Here is a 14,317-nt window from a genome sequence, read left to right on the forward strand (position 1 = left end):
ATTCGATAAAAAAAATGTCTTATACATTATGTATTATACACTATGTATTAAGTTGTATTTATTGTTTTCAATTTTCTGTATTGATATCATTTTCTTGTGTACTCAAACGTACTTACGATTACCTTCTACATGCGAATTAGAGAGATATGATCTCGATATTATACCAGTAAATCCAATGCATATTATGTGCACCAAATTTAGTTTTTTTTATATTTCAATCTGCAACACATTGTCTAAGTTATCTATTTAGCAAGAATTTGATGTTATTTTAAATCGTTTTAAAGAAAGTGACATTGTTGGTACACTGACAATCAAAAGTAAGTTATGTTAAATTACATACTCAGATATGACATGAAAAACACTAATTGAAGACATCTATAGAAGTCAAGTCAAACAGGAGTGTCGTCTAAACAAACGCGGTGACAATTTTGTAAATAATGTGCACTAGTGGATAAAGTTAAAAGAAAGGGATCCTAAAAAAGTACAACAAATAGGTTTGCTAGATCTACAATGTGTGAGCCCTCTTATTTTGAGCATGTTCATGTCATTCATTTTATGCATGATAATTCAAGCAAGGAAAAGGAAAAAATTATAGTCCCCATGAATATTAAAATAACTCCAATAACAGTTTAATCCCAATACTTATCATTGCATAATGTAATTGATGCGAATGTTGATTATCATTGCATTTATTGATCTATAGCTTTATTATTGGGACTAGAGGAAGTTTCATGGTTGATTGTCATAACTAAAAAGGTCATTACTAGTGGATGGGATGTCAATGGTAAGTTATATGACACACGTTACACACTTTTTTTAAGCTTTTACACTATAATGATAATTCTCTAACAAACATTGATGTATTCATAGGATAATGTATACAAATGGATGACTATGCCCTATATGGTTATGTGATTGTCAATAGATATAAAGTCTTCCATAGATGTCAGCCTACATCGAGTCATATGTATTGGATGTGTGTATGGTTCAAATTTTGTTCAGGTATTTTCATATGCGTGTGATATGTTTTACAGTTGTATTTCCAATTTATGTTCAAAAGTGGTGTAGGTGAAATTGTAGGATGGTTGTCCCATACCAACTATAGGTATACATGCTCTTATCTAGAGGCTAAGTTATAGTCTTCATTTTGTGTTAGTCAAAAGTATTTACACTGATGTTAGGAGTTACACGCACATATGTTAGTCTCGCAAACAATTGGGATTCTTGTTGTATATTATTTATATTGTATTTACTTCAATTATTAATAAATTTAATTTTGAAAAAAATAAATACATTCCGGATTATAATCCATAATGCATTTATGGTCGTAGTGCACAATCCAAAATATATTTCCAGATCTGGAAATGCATTCCAATTCAAAATGTTTTTTCTATAAATTTGAAGTAGGGACACTTGTCTCTTCATCATCCTCATAGGGATACACGTCCAAACTATAGGGGTATATAATGTAATTGCATCAAGTCTGAGATGCTTGTGTAATGGACCTTAGTAGTGTTTAAGCTTATAAGTACATGTTCCATAGTATATAAGTTTTTTTAAGACTCTATCCTTTAAAATTGTTCATTTTAAAATTTGAATCATTTTCTTGAAGTGAGATTCTCTCTATTAGAACTTTAGATCCTTAAACTCATCAGTTCCTTTTATTTTTGTAAATCAAGGTAAATTGTCTTGAGGTTAGTTTTTCATATTTTGGTAATAAGAGCCTAGATCCAAGATTTTTCGTGATTAATTTCATATTTTTTCCTAATTCTTTTCCAAAAAAAGTCCACAGTGCAAATTTTTGCGAAAGTGCAATTAGAAATTTGTGTTTTTTTTGTTTTCCATCGCTCAAATTCTGTTTTTGTGGTGTGTTTATGATTGTTGATGGTTACACAAGTTCAGTGCAATTGTTGAAAAATGAAGCGGTTGAAATCAAAATGGTTCAACATTCACTTCGTGATTCCTTTCCAGTGAAACTTGCAATTGGAGAAGTTGATTGAAAAAGTGTCGGTGCAAATTGAAGTGAAGTTGTTGCACGTGAAGATTCAATGACATTGATAATGAGAAAGTGATTTGAGTTCCGTAATCCAATTTGAAGTAGAAGGTGAAACATAAATTTCGATTCTAATCAGAACAGTGTCATTCCAAGGCGAATAATGCAATCGACTTTTGAAACCAGAGAAGTTGATTTCTCACGGTAATTTCTTTGTCCCTCTCCAACAACTTTTTCTGCATTTGTACTTCAACACTATTCAATTCCACTTTACAGATTTAAAACTGTTTCAATTATAAGATGCTTCTCCTGGTTAATTCTCCACATAATGAAATCGTAATTTCCAACTTCTTGAACTACTTGCTTCAATCACATATTTGACGCACCGAATATGCTTGGCAAATGAATCATTGTTTATTATGCACCTTACTAGATTAAAATACATAAAAATTGCATTGTTTAAAAGCATCGCTTACCTTCACCGATTACTGCATTAAAATCAACATCACTGAGCTACGTGCACTCAAGAAAATTGCACCGCTTTCAAATTTGAACAAAACCACGGACTGTGGTGAATGGAAAATAGGAAAGTTATTTTCTTAAACAAAGGCAACAAATGTCATTTCAATTCCCAATTTCTCGATCAATTTGACAAACATGAACAATTGCTCAACAAAAACGCAACTCGTGTAGGATTGGAAAGACCAATTAATATCATAGAATAAAAAAACACAAAAAAAACATGATTCGAGTAGTTGAAAACGAAAAAACACAAATTGCTATTTTTTTTGGAAATTTTTTTAAAAATTGTTATGGAAATTCTAAGACTAACCATGAAAATATGAAATCTAAGTTCTAATTACGAAATGATGGAATACTAACCTTTTGTGCAAGGATGGACAACTTCCATCAAATAATTGACAAAAAAAATGCAAAGGGATTAGACTTGAAGAAACTACAGTCTATCTTGAATGATACCATGATCAAAAGAATGCGATGAGTAGAGAAAGACCTTGCAATTTTGAATTACAGTTTAGGATTTAGAATTAGAAATTCAAATATAAGAATCAAAAGTTTTATTGATGAACTTAGAGAAAAAAAAGATCTCAATTTAAGAAAATAATTCAAATTCTAAGTAAATTTTGAGTACAAGATGCTTAAAAAAATTATCAACACAAAAAAGTTTAAATATTATAGATCTTATATTCATGGGTTCAACCACTACTAAGGTCCATCTAATAAGCCTCTTAAAATTAGAGTCAAGCAAGTGTATGATTACAAGAAAAATAGAAACATAGAAGACCAAATAAAGGCTCAATACAAACAAATAGAGAAAAAAAACAACTACAAGGTCCAATGAAGGTCCAAAATAAAAAATTGCACAAAAATACAAAAAAAATATTATAACTCCAAGCCTTTTTCGCCATCCTTATAAAAGTGTCATCTCTGATGTCATTAGAAGATTTGATACAATTTCATCTTCACAAGATAGCATGCAATAACATGCTTATATTTGTTATCATCAAAATTGTATTTTCCTGGGTCTTCACAAAAGCTAGACTAAACCTTAATAAAGCCTTAACTTGGAAGAAGCATTTTGGGGAAAAAAAAGTGAAAGATACATTGGTTTTGTGAATGGTGACACAAATACTTGTCAACTCTAGCACAACTATCTGCTTAGTATAGTGTGCAATTTTACCATATTTTAATGCAAAAGACTATGTTACCTAGAGAGATAAGAGTGAAGCACATAAGAGAAATTAATATTGCATAAAGGGCATTCAATGCTTCTCAACAATCAAATTCATCAGATGATAGAAAGATGAAGATATTCAAATGACTTCAAAATTGTTCAATGGTTAGAAAAAGAAATGCAACAACTATTGTTACATTCTGAAATAATACTTGTACGAGGTTATCCAGTAATGATTACGAGTTGGAAGAATATTCGTTTGTACTTTGCAGTAGCAGTTTTCCTAATGGAACTTGACTAATTAGTCAAGAACAAGATGTAGACTGCACTATCAGACGAACCAATATAAAAATACTAAGTGATTTTTCCTTCCTCAATCTATTACATGGCATATTACTCCATTTGTGCTAATTAAACAAGGACAACATTTGCGAAAAAGGTTTTGAAAACTTTTTGACACATTTGTTTGTTATCATCTGACCACTCAGTATCGGACGATATTTTTTGAAGTTTCAAAAATATTTTTAAATAAAATTCAACCATCTCTTCTTGTATTTTTCTACTTTCTACACTCTTTGTTGGTTAGTTTATATGAAATAACATACTCTAATACTCATGATTTTGGTGAAGTGATGGAATACTAACCTTGTGTAGGATTATTTTCGACAACTTCTGCCAAATGATTGACAAATGCAAAAGAGATTAGGGATGAAGAAACTTCACTTCATCTTAATTAATGCCACAATCAAGAGAAATTGATGAGTAGAGGAAGATCTTCTACATTGAATTGGAAACTCAAAGATAAGGATTAAAAATTCTAATGATGAACATAAACGGAATGTTTACTTTAAGAAAATGATTCAAATTTCAAATGAGCAAATTTTGAATACAACAAGACCCAATACAAACAAATAGAAGAAAAAAGAAGACTACGAGGTCCAATAAAAAATTACATAAAAATACAAAAATTCTATTATAACTCTAAGCCTACTTCGTGACGATTAAGAAGGTTCAATTCGTGATCCCATCATACCCTTATTCTTGAATAAAATTTGACCTTAAATTTAGCATTTTATTACCCATGAACAAACATACAAACATAAGTTTTAAAAAGAACTCAAATCCAAAGACAAAATTCTATCTAAATTGGAATATTTGAGAGGAGAATATCTTATTATCAAGATGATTGAATAAAGAATCAAATACCAACCTGAAAAACACATCAAACAATTTCAAAATAAATGCTCTATTTATAAGAACACAAAGAGGAAGAACATCCCCATATGCAACATAAGTAAAAAATTGTCTCTACATATCCATACAATTTATTTAAATGAAAAGAAAATAGACATATTATTAAAAACATATTATATTTTTTTTCGGGCTTGTTTATTTTTTATCTTCTTTTCTTCTCCCAATTTTTTAAGTCATTGGTCCTTGATATGTAAGTTTTCCCTAAGAAACAAAACAAAAGGAAACAAGTTAGTATTTTTTTCAATGAAAAGTTAAAATCATGATTTAAATCAGAAGAAGAGTTCTAAGTTTTGTCGTCACCCTTTTAAGAATTCATTTGCAATGCTTTTTTTTTATCTCTCTCAAGTATTTACAGTAATCATTGAGATCTTAATCAATCATTGACCTTGTATTACAATTAGGACATTGATGACTTTCAGGTCCACAACCTTCACATTTGGATAATCTAAGAGTACTTGTATTTCAAAATGAAGGGTGTAACAAATCCAAACTCAACTAATAAGATCAAGAAAATGAAAAATTCAAGACAAAACTAAAATAATTTAAAGACAAACTAAAAAGTCAAGAGAAAGATTAAATCAAATAAACTAAAAATGTAACAAAATTAAGAATATACGAAAGAGAAAGACATTTTAAGAGACAAAAGTAATCTAAATAATGTATTTAGAATCACTTCTAGGAAATTGTAAAACAAAGTAAACAAGAGTTAAACAAAGTTTTAAACTCTAATAAACAAGATTTTCAAACAATTCAACTCACTTTTAAAAAAAAAAAAATCAAGAAAAATAAAAATTCAAAGGGGATAATAAAGTTAGGACGTAGGATATGAAGAAAGATATTTAAAACAAAACAAATTTTATTATTGCGTATCAGTTAAAGAACCATTTTCTGGCAATCAGATTTTAATTATTTAGAAGTATTTCAATTCATCACTGCATGAATATCTCCATGCGCCATCAACAAGTTGCGTGAAAATTGTTTTCAATCAACTGTTGCACCGAAAAACAGTTTTTTTTTACCAAAGAGGGACTTTTTTATTTTTTACCAAAATGAAGTCGGTTTTAAAAATTTATAAATTTGGGCAAGTCATGCAAGTTGGCAAGACTTCTCTCATGTCAACCTGAAGTCGTGTCACACGTCAACCTAACTTGGCACGACTTTGTCTATGTCATATTTTTTTTAAAATATTTTTTTAAATAAATATATATTATAATTATTCAATTAAAATTAAAATTATAAGTTATGTAATATTTGAAATTAATTTGATAAATAAATTTTTCGTTATGAATACGTTGAGTGTTAGATCTTCCTAATTGATGTCAACGCATCATGGGGTTAGTTAAGAAATTTTGTCCCGTGTAAGTAGAACAATAATTTTGGTTTTGAACTGAATTAAATTAGACCTCATAAGCCTTGGAAATATTGGAGACTACACTGGGGCCATAAATGTCATTAGCCATAAATGACAAAACGAGCAAACAACAATTACGTATAGACAAGGTATATAGCTTGAAACTCCCCACAATTTTCTATTTATTTTCCAAATAATTAATTTTCATTTCTCTATTTATTTCCAAATGCAATAATAATTTTTTCATATTTTTTATTAATCTAATAACCAAATTAATATATTACATTAACGTCAAACATATACATGCACGATTATCCAATTTTTTATTACTTAAAACTAACACCCTTAAAAAATTATGTATCAAATTAATTTTAAATATTACATAACTTACTATTCAATATATAAATAAAAATAATTTACAAAAGATTTAAAAAATAAAATATATAATGTAGACAAAATCGTGTCAAATGATACGACTTCCCACCACTTTTACATATGTTTATTGGTAAAAAAAAAATTATCCCAGATGATAAAAAAACCCTGAAAAGCACGAAATTTCAAAGGCACAAATTCAATCAGTTTCACATGTGTGGGCCCCACGCAATTTACGTGCAGATTTATTCTGTCACCCAATTGAAGTCAAATCAGAATGTAGGCCCAGATGATTCAATGCATCAAAATTGAAAGGAAAGCATGGACCTTGCCAAATGAATGAAAATTTACAAGTTTCTCTCTCTTGTCAATTTTGCATTCACTAATTCACGTGGGCCCCGCAAATTTCTCCAATGCAAAATTTGAGTCACAGTTAGCTTCAACAAAACAGCACTGCATCAATAAGGCAACAAGAAATTTCAGTTACGTTGTTTAATTGCAATTTGCTTCCAAATAATCAAATTAGCTACTGCTTCTAAATTTCGAATAGTGCAAGAAAATACTGCACTGGCTTCAATTGCTAAAATCTCCAATTTTACACTAAAATTGTTGAAAAATTGAACCACTAGGTCAAATAGCCAAATTATGCTTCACTAAAAATACTCCAAAGAGAATTCAACAATGCACCAAAACTGCGTGTTTCTAATTTGGATTCATGAAATTGGATCAAAATCACCAGCTGACCCCATTCCATGTATATTTTCAAATGCAACTTCATTTGATGAACACTAAAACACTCCACAGTTTGTATTTCTAGAAGCATCGGAAGTTTGTACCTTGATGCAAGTAAAGGTTTGGTATTGGATTGTTGCAAAATCTCGATGGATTCAGGTTCCTTTTTTCAACTCGTGTTTGAAACCTCTAGAATATATGCAATTTGAAACCTCTAGAATGTATGCAATGTATGCGATTGGTTGTTTAACATAATTAGGGTTTTAGGCTGTTTGAATGGGCAGTGTATATATTTGTTGGTCTGCCGGTTACTGTAGATGTAAAGGTTGATCCACTTAATGGTTAGTATTTATATATTTTTGTTATTCAAATGTCTAGAAGCATCATTCAATTTACAAACTACACCAAAATTGTATGATGAAATGATGATTTCAGCTGCTCAACAAAAATTGCACCACTTACTGATTCTACAATTCAATCTGCTTGCACCTGCAATTTCCGAACATCAAATAAGTACAGCACCGCCGAGTGTATCAGCTCACTGAAACTGTTGTAGCAGCAACAACGCCGCAGCGAAACCGTGAACGGTGAATCACACGGCGCTGGATACGATATCGAAGGACAAGTTGCGATGGCACCGTACACCCTAGCTGGCGTCAGAGAAGAAATAATTTGGTCCAACTATGGTCAACAGCACGACGACGGTCAACGATTCGCCGAAACTACTGCTTCCGTCGCCGTACACGAAGGTATAGTGAAAGAAACAACACCTTCACCGAAATCACGATGAAATCACCAGAACGAGAAAATGACGATTCGTGTTGAAATCACCGGAAACAAATCACAGGATCGACGTTGAACAATTCCGATCAGAATCTGAATCGAACAGTGATTCACCGTTTCAAGCATCGAATGAATCCAAATCCCTAGGCCTCAGTTCGTGTTTACTCGAATTGCTTCAAGGAAAAAAAATTGAATCGCAACCGATTCATAAAACGCGACAAATTGAGTGAGGAATCAAGAAAAATTGCAACATATATTCAAACAACACGCCAACAAAAACGTTATGCAAGTTGTGAAAAACAGATAAAAATACGAAGTGCTAATTGCAACACCTGAAACCTCTATTTCCTGAACCCTAATTTTCACCTTACAATTGACAAAAGAGAAAATGCATAAGAGATAAGAGATGAAGAAACTCTAATCTATTTTGATTTTTATTGATGACACAATCAAGAAAAATTGATGAATGGAGGATTATCCACCACTTTTAATTTGAAACTGAAATATAAGAATTAGTTATTATATTGACTAAATTAGATACTAATTTAGAAACTAAAAATTTATTAGTATCTTAATATGTGTTTTCTATTATTAATAAAATATTATAATATGTGTTTGCTATTGAAGTTTTAGCTACTAATATTTTAGATTATAAATTAGTTTTTAATACGTTAGTGACTAAAATCTTAGAAATTAACAGTTAGATACCAATTTATAATCTACTTTATAAATTTTTATTAATAATAGAAAATATTTTAAATATCAATAATTTTTTAGTTTATAAAATGATCTCTAATTTTAGTCATTATAGTAACTAATTATTTTGGTCTATAAAATTAGTTTCTATTTAATTATTTTCTTGTAGTATAATGTATGTAGCGTCCAACAATTGTGAATGATCACTCGAAAACTAGTGAGCTACAACTTGCATAAAACACAAATTAGAAAGTCATAAAATACAACTCATATATCATATTCAATATTAGTTATCATCGAAACACACAGGGATGGTCTAGTGGTCCTAAACAAGTTAGACTATTGAGTCTTAAAAATCTTGAAAAAGAAATAAGTTGTTATGCCTTAAAGAAAATATGCTCAGCTATTGGTAAAAGGAGCTTACTGTTATATCTCTTTCAAATTTTAGTAAGGATTTTTGTCTTAAATGTTCATAATTGTTGATGCACTTTGATTTTTATTGTGGTCACATGATGAGGGATAGGTTTTTTCGAGACAGAGTTTAGATTAAGAGTTATAAATGTTCATCCTTATATCCTTTGTTTGCTAAACTTATTAGTGATATCAAATAAGTTTTTGGGGATCGCTAAACTTATTACTATATGTTTGAATTCGTCTACAATTGAAACTCTAACTTTACTGAATTCTATTTATAATAAACTTACAAAATCGATGAATGATTTTGTGAAAAAGAATTCTCTTAATATTCCTTCTTCTATCTTACTAAGAAGGTTGTCTTTATTACAAGAATATGTTTCCTTTCACCATATTATTACCTTGGTTATTGTTTTTTTTTTAAGACTACTAATAATGATTGTCGTTTCATTTAAAGAAACTTTCCCCATGTTTCTCCTCCTTTGTCTCAAAATTTGCATTTTTTTTTCTCTAATCTCTATCTATTCAGTTTGAAGATTGCTATTGTAGGGTGTCAATTGTCCTTTGGCGTATATTAGGTTGGTCAAGTCACAACTAAATCGTGGTATTTGGATGTTATGCTCTTAAGTAGAAAAAATTGAACTTTAACTATCCAGTTATAACTTTTGACGTAATGGTAAGCGCTTAATTCAACAATTAGTATTTAAGCAAAATCACAAGTTTGATTCTATCGTGGGACAATTGTTTAAGGGAATATTGTTGTAGGTTACATAATTGAATAATTCAGAGGCTATGATTCCTAGTGAGATAGTTGTTGAATGGAGAGTGTTATAGAGTGCATCAATTGTCCCGTGACAGGCTAGGTCGATCAAGTTAGAATCAATTTGCAATAGTTGAGCTATTACAATCTTAAGTAGAAAAACTTACATCCTAAATATCATTAACTCTTGACCTAGTGGTAGATGTTTGATTCTCATCCTCTTTGGTGGCTCAATTTTGTAAATGGTTTCAAAATATTTTATAATTACCATATTAACCAGGTCACCTTAATTATCTTTATTATCTCAGTATTCCGAAAATAAAAAAACTCTATCAACTTTTATAACTTCTTTCCCTCGTTATTTTTTTTTACATAAGATTATTGAAGTTGCTTATCATAAAGATTTATAATATATGTAGAGGAGGTTTCTATTTATGATTTTTGAATTTATATATTCTTTTCATCCATGTTGATCTCTTCTACTCTTAAGATTATTAAAATAAATTGTTTTCCCTTTTAACTATTATATTAAATCTAGTATTCACAGTGCTGCTAGTTGATGTCCTCATAGTAACTTCCTGGAGTCATTTTAAACTTTTATTGTTGTATAATAAACTCTTAGTGCAATTATATCTTTGCTATCATTGTTGCTCTTAAAAGTGGGAAAAAACAAGTTGAAAGATTTTGTGGTTTGAATGTGCAAACATAGACTTCCTAATTATGGCTTAATACAAAGAGACAACAATAGTGTTTCTAAAGTTTGGTTTGCTTGATTCCACATTCTATCATGAGTTTTGTTCTTGTCCCATCATAATTTCCTAGATGTGCCTCAACCCATCAATTTTGATATTTTTTAAAACAGAGAAGACCAAATAATTCTTGGAAAACAAAAGAAAGGTGGGTGAAGAGACAGAATCTACAAGCTTCACAATTCACACAGAATAAACAAAGTGTTCCCAGCTGGATTTCAGAGTAGAGTTGTAACAATCTGGACTTAGACCCTTGAAATTAATCATGAGCTCCATTTAACATAAAATCATACATGCATGTTGGAAATCTGAACCTGTTTCCCAGTGAACAAAATCTATAATCCTCTTGCACATTATAATAATGACCTCAAAATATTTCCTCTAGAACACAGAATCTAACATGGGATGCAAGTGCATAAATTAATTGAGATGGCAGGCAAAAGATCTTGTGTATTCTCACATGGTGTTTATAAATTAGTGTGCCTCTAATGTTGTTTCTGAGAGTTTTATAATGTTCAAAAGAATCCAATAAATTTGTTACAAACATCCGTCTGATTAGCATTGGTTATATTGGTCGGTGTGGGGACCAGACATCAGAGTTGTTCTTTGGGTTTCGTTATATCTCTCCTTTCAGGTTCAGTCAGGAATCCACGTACTGCCCATGCACTTTCATCCAAATCTTGGATTTGCTGTCACTGTTTCATAAAAAATAACAAACCTTCTTCTATTCAATAACCAAATCTATCTCTCACTATCCACCTACATTCATTTCTCTAGGTTATGCAAAATAGGAATTGAGAGTAAATCATATCCATGTGCTTTCAACAATAGAGATATTGCAATCATATTTTTGTTGTTTAATTTAGTTTATATAGAAGATATATCGACTAGAGATTAAAATATTTCATTGTATATAAGTGGGTGTAAATCTCACTATTTTTTATTGAATACTATATTTAGGAATTATTTTATATTATTATATTTTTTTAATGAGTTAATATAAACATCTTTCAGCCATGTTAGTAATATAAATATGGTGTGTATGTATAATTTTTTGTGTATGAGTTTGAGTAGTTCTAATATTTTCTATTTGATATATTTTTGGTTGTTGATAAAAAATATTCATAATAGTAGAATGATCATCCAAATAAACTTTTAATATTTGTTATTAGGTAAATACTTTTAACCAATATTAATAATGGAATGAATCATCATGAGAATAAAGATGATGTTAGTACTACCTTTTGTTGGGAGGGCAATTTATTTCATTGTTTATAAAATAGTATTGTCAGCTATCTAATTTATAATTTTATTGTTATGCTCTATCAGCTATGTACACTAGTGCAGTAGTGAACAAGTCGAAATAGGGATTTTTTATTATTATCAATTTTTAATCTAACTAGTGCAGTAGTGAACAAGTCGAAATAGGGATTTTTTATTATTATCAATTTTTAATCTATTTTTTTAATTTAATCAAATAGCTAAATTTCAAATTAAAAACTTTGAACTAAATTGAACTAACCCACTTATTTTATTTTAAATACAATGTTTAATTTTTAGAGTTAATTACTATTTAATAAATATATGTGAGCTTGTTTCTTAAAATTTTATATTAAGGCTTGCTTGTATTTTACTTGCAATATATTTATAAATATAAAAGTTATACAGAAAGAATCACAACACTTTCGTCTATTTCAAAATTATTCATTATAAAACCTCTAATACTTTTTTTTTGAAAAATGTTTTAAAATTTATGGTAACAAAACCTTATATTGTTATGTTTGGTTGACATTTAATAAAGAATAGAATCAAATGAGAGTTTAAAATACTTCCAATGATAGAGAATCTTCTATAAAACAAGACATTGAATTCTTAATAAGGTCATGGATGGCTAGGACTATAGAGGAAGAAAAAAAATTACAACAGAATGTTGTACTATTTTGGAGTGTAAATTATTAGGATGTTATTTTTTTTTAATTGTACAAATTATATAGATGCACATTTTTTTTTATAAAATTTTGTAGAGATATAAGTACACTAGACTTGGATTTCAAATTGTGCCTTGATTGGATGACAAAACCATGGAGAAATCTAGAAGAATTTTGTAAGGTAAAGAAGAGACAAATGAAGTATGAAGTCTCACATAACCTAAAATAGACTAAATGTAAGGTATTTGGACGCTACTCTCTCCCCTTTGAACATCCTCTTTTGCTTCATGGTAGTGAAATGACCAAACTTGCTAGAGGAGGTAGGCCATCTGTATATAAAATCCTTTGGCCCATGTGACACTCACCTTGAATTGAATGGAATTGAGTTGTTCTTATGAAATATGAAAGCATTCTTTTTATTCTTTGAGGCCACACAAAAGAATAATCTTCTCTAATTTAATAAATTTTAATCATTTGGCATTAAGAGTTAGGTTGGAGGTTTTCAAGAGATAAGTTTTTTTTTTCTTTCTTGGGTTCCATCATTTGACATCAAGAAACTAGGTTGGAGGTCTTCGAGATAAGTTATTTTTCTTTCTTTCTTGTTAGTTTTATGTCTTGTTCTTATTTCTTTTGAGTTCTACTAGTTTAGTGTATTTTCCTTATATGTTCTATGTCTTTTTTGTTCTTAATTGATTCATTCTTTTGTTACATTTTTTAAATCAAATGCATGTTTTATAGGAAATCTATACATGTTTGTCTTGAGTTTTCTTACTTAGTTTAAATTAGGTCCTATACATACCTAATCTAGTTTTTATTTTTCTAATCTCCTATGTGGTTTAGAACATGTTTATTTCAATTAAATATTTATCATACCATTAAAAGTATTTTTTTTTTTTTTTGCAAATTTTCTAAACACAAAATCATGAAAACCATATCATACTTTGTCTTGCTCTTTCTAATTTGAGTTCTTCTTTTGCTATTAATCATTAACAAATTTATAAAAATTTGTATGTTCCATTTCATTTTCTTTCTTTCTTGAATTGATAAAAACAAAGACATTGTTTCATAGAACAAAGAAAAGAATTATAGTGCAAAATCTGAGGCATATAAGTTGGAAAAGAAAATAACTCTAGACAAAAATTATGCTCTTTAGTAAGTGGAAAATCTATTTTTAGTTCCAAATTGAAACTTTAGGTTGTGTTTTAATTTCTCTAATTCAACTTACATCTTATTTTGATTTTGTACTCATTCTAGAATTTTTTATTGGAACTCTCTTTGTTCTGACTACTTCCAAACTTACCTTTCATTGCTCCTCGTCATTATTGTTAAAATTTGTTGAGTTTTGTCATCATCTCTTTCACTTGAAAGTTGTCCAATTCTTAATTATACTTTTCTCATTTTTACTTATTCCTAATCTTGATTGAAAATTATTTGATCTCTCTATACATTCATGAGAAACTTACCTTTTTTATGGTAGCATATTAGATGTTGTTGGAGTAATAGGTAGAAGCTACACATTTGGTGACTTCAAGTGACAAGAGTAAGGCTTAAGAGAAGTGTAAAAACTTGATATGTATCAACTTTTGAACAAT

This window comes from Phaseolus vulgaris, chromosome 4 (genome assembly GCF_051622355.1).
Source record: "Phaseolus vulgaris cultivar YP4 chromosome 4, ASM5162235v1, whole genome shotgun sequence".
Taxonomy (NCBI): Eukaryota; Viridiplantae; Streptophyta; class Magnoliopsida; order Fabales; family Fabaceae; genus Phaseolus; species Phaseolus vulgaris.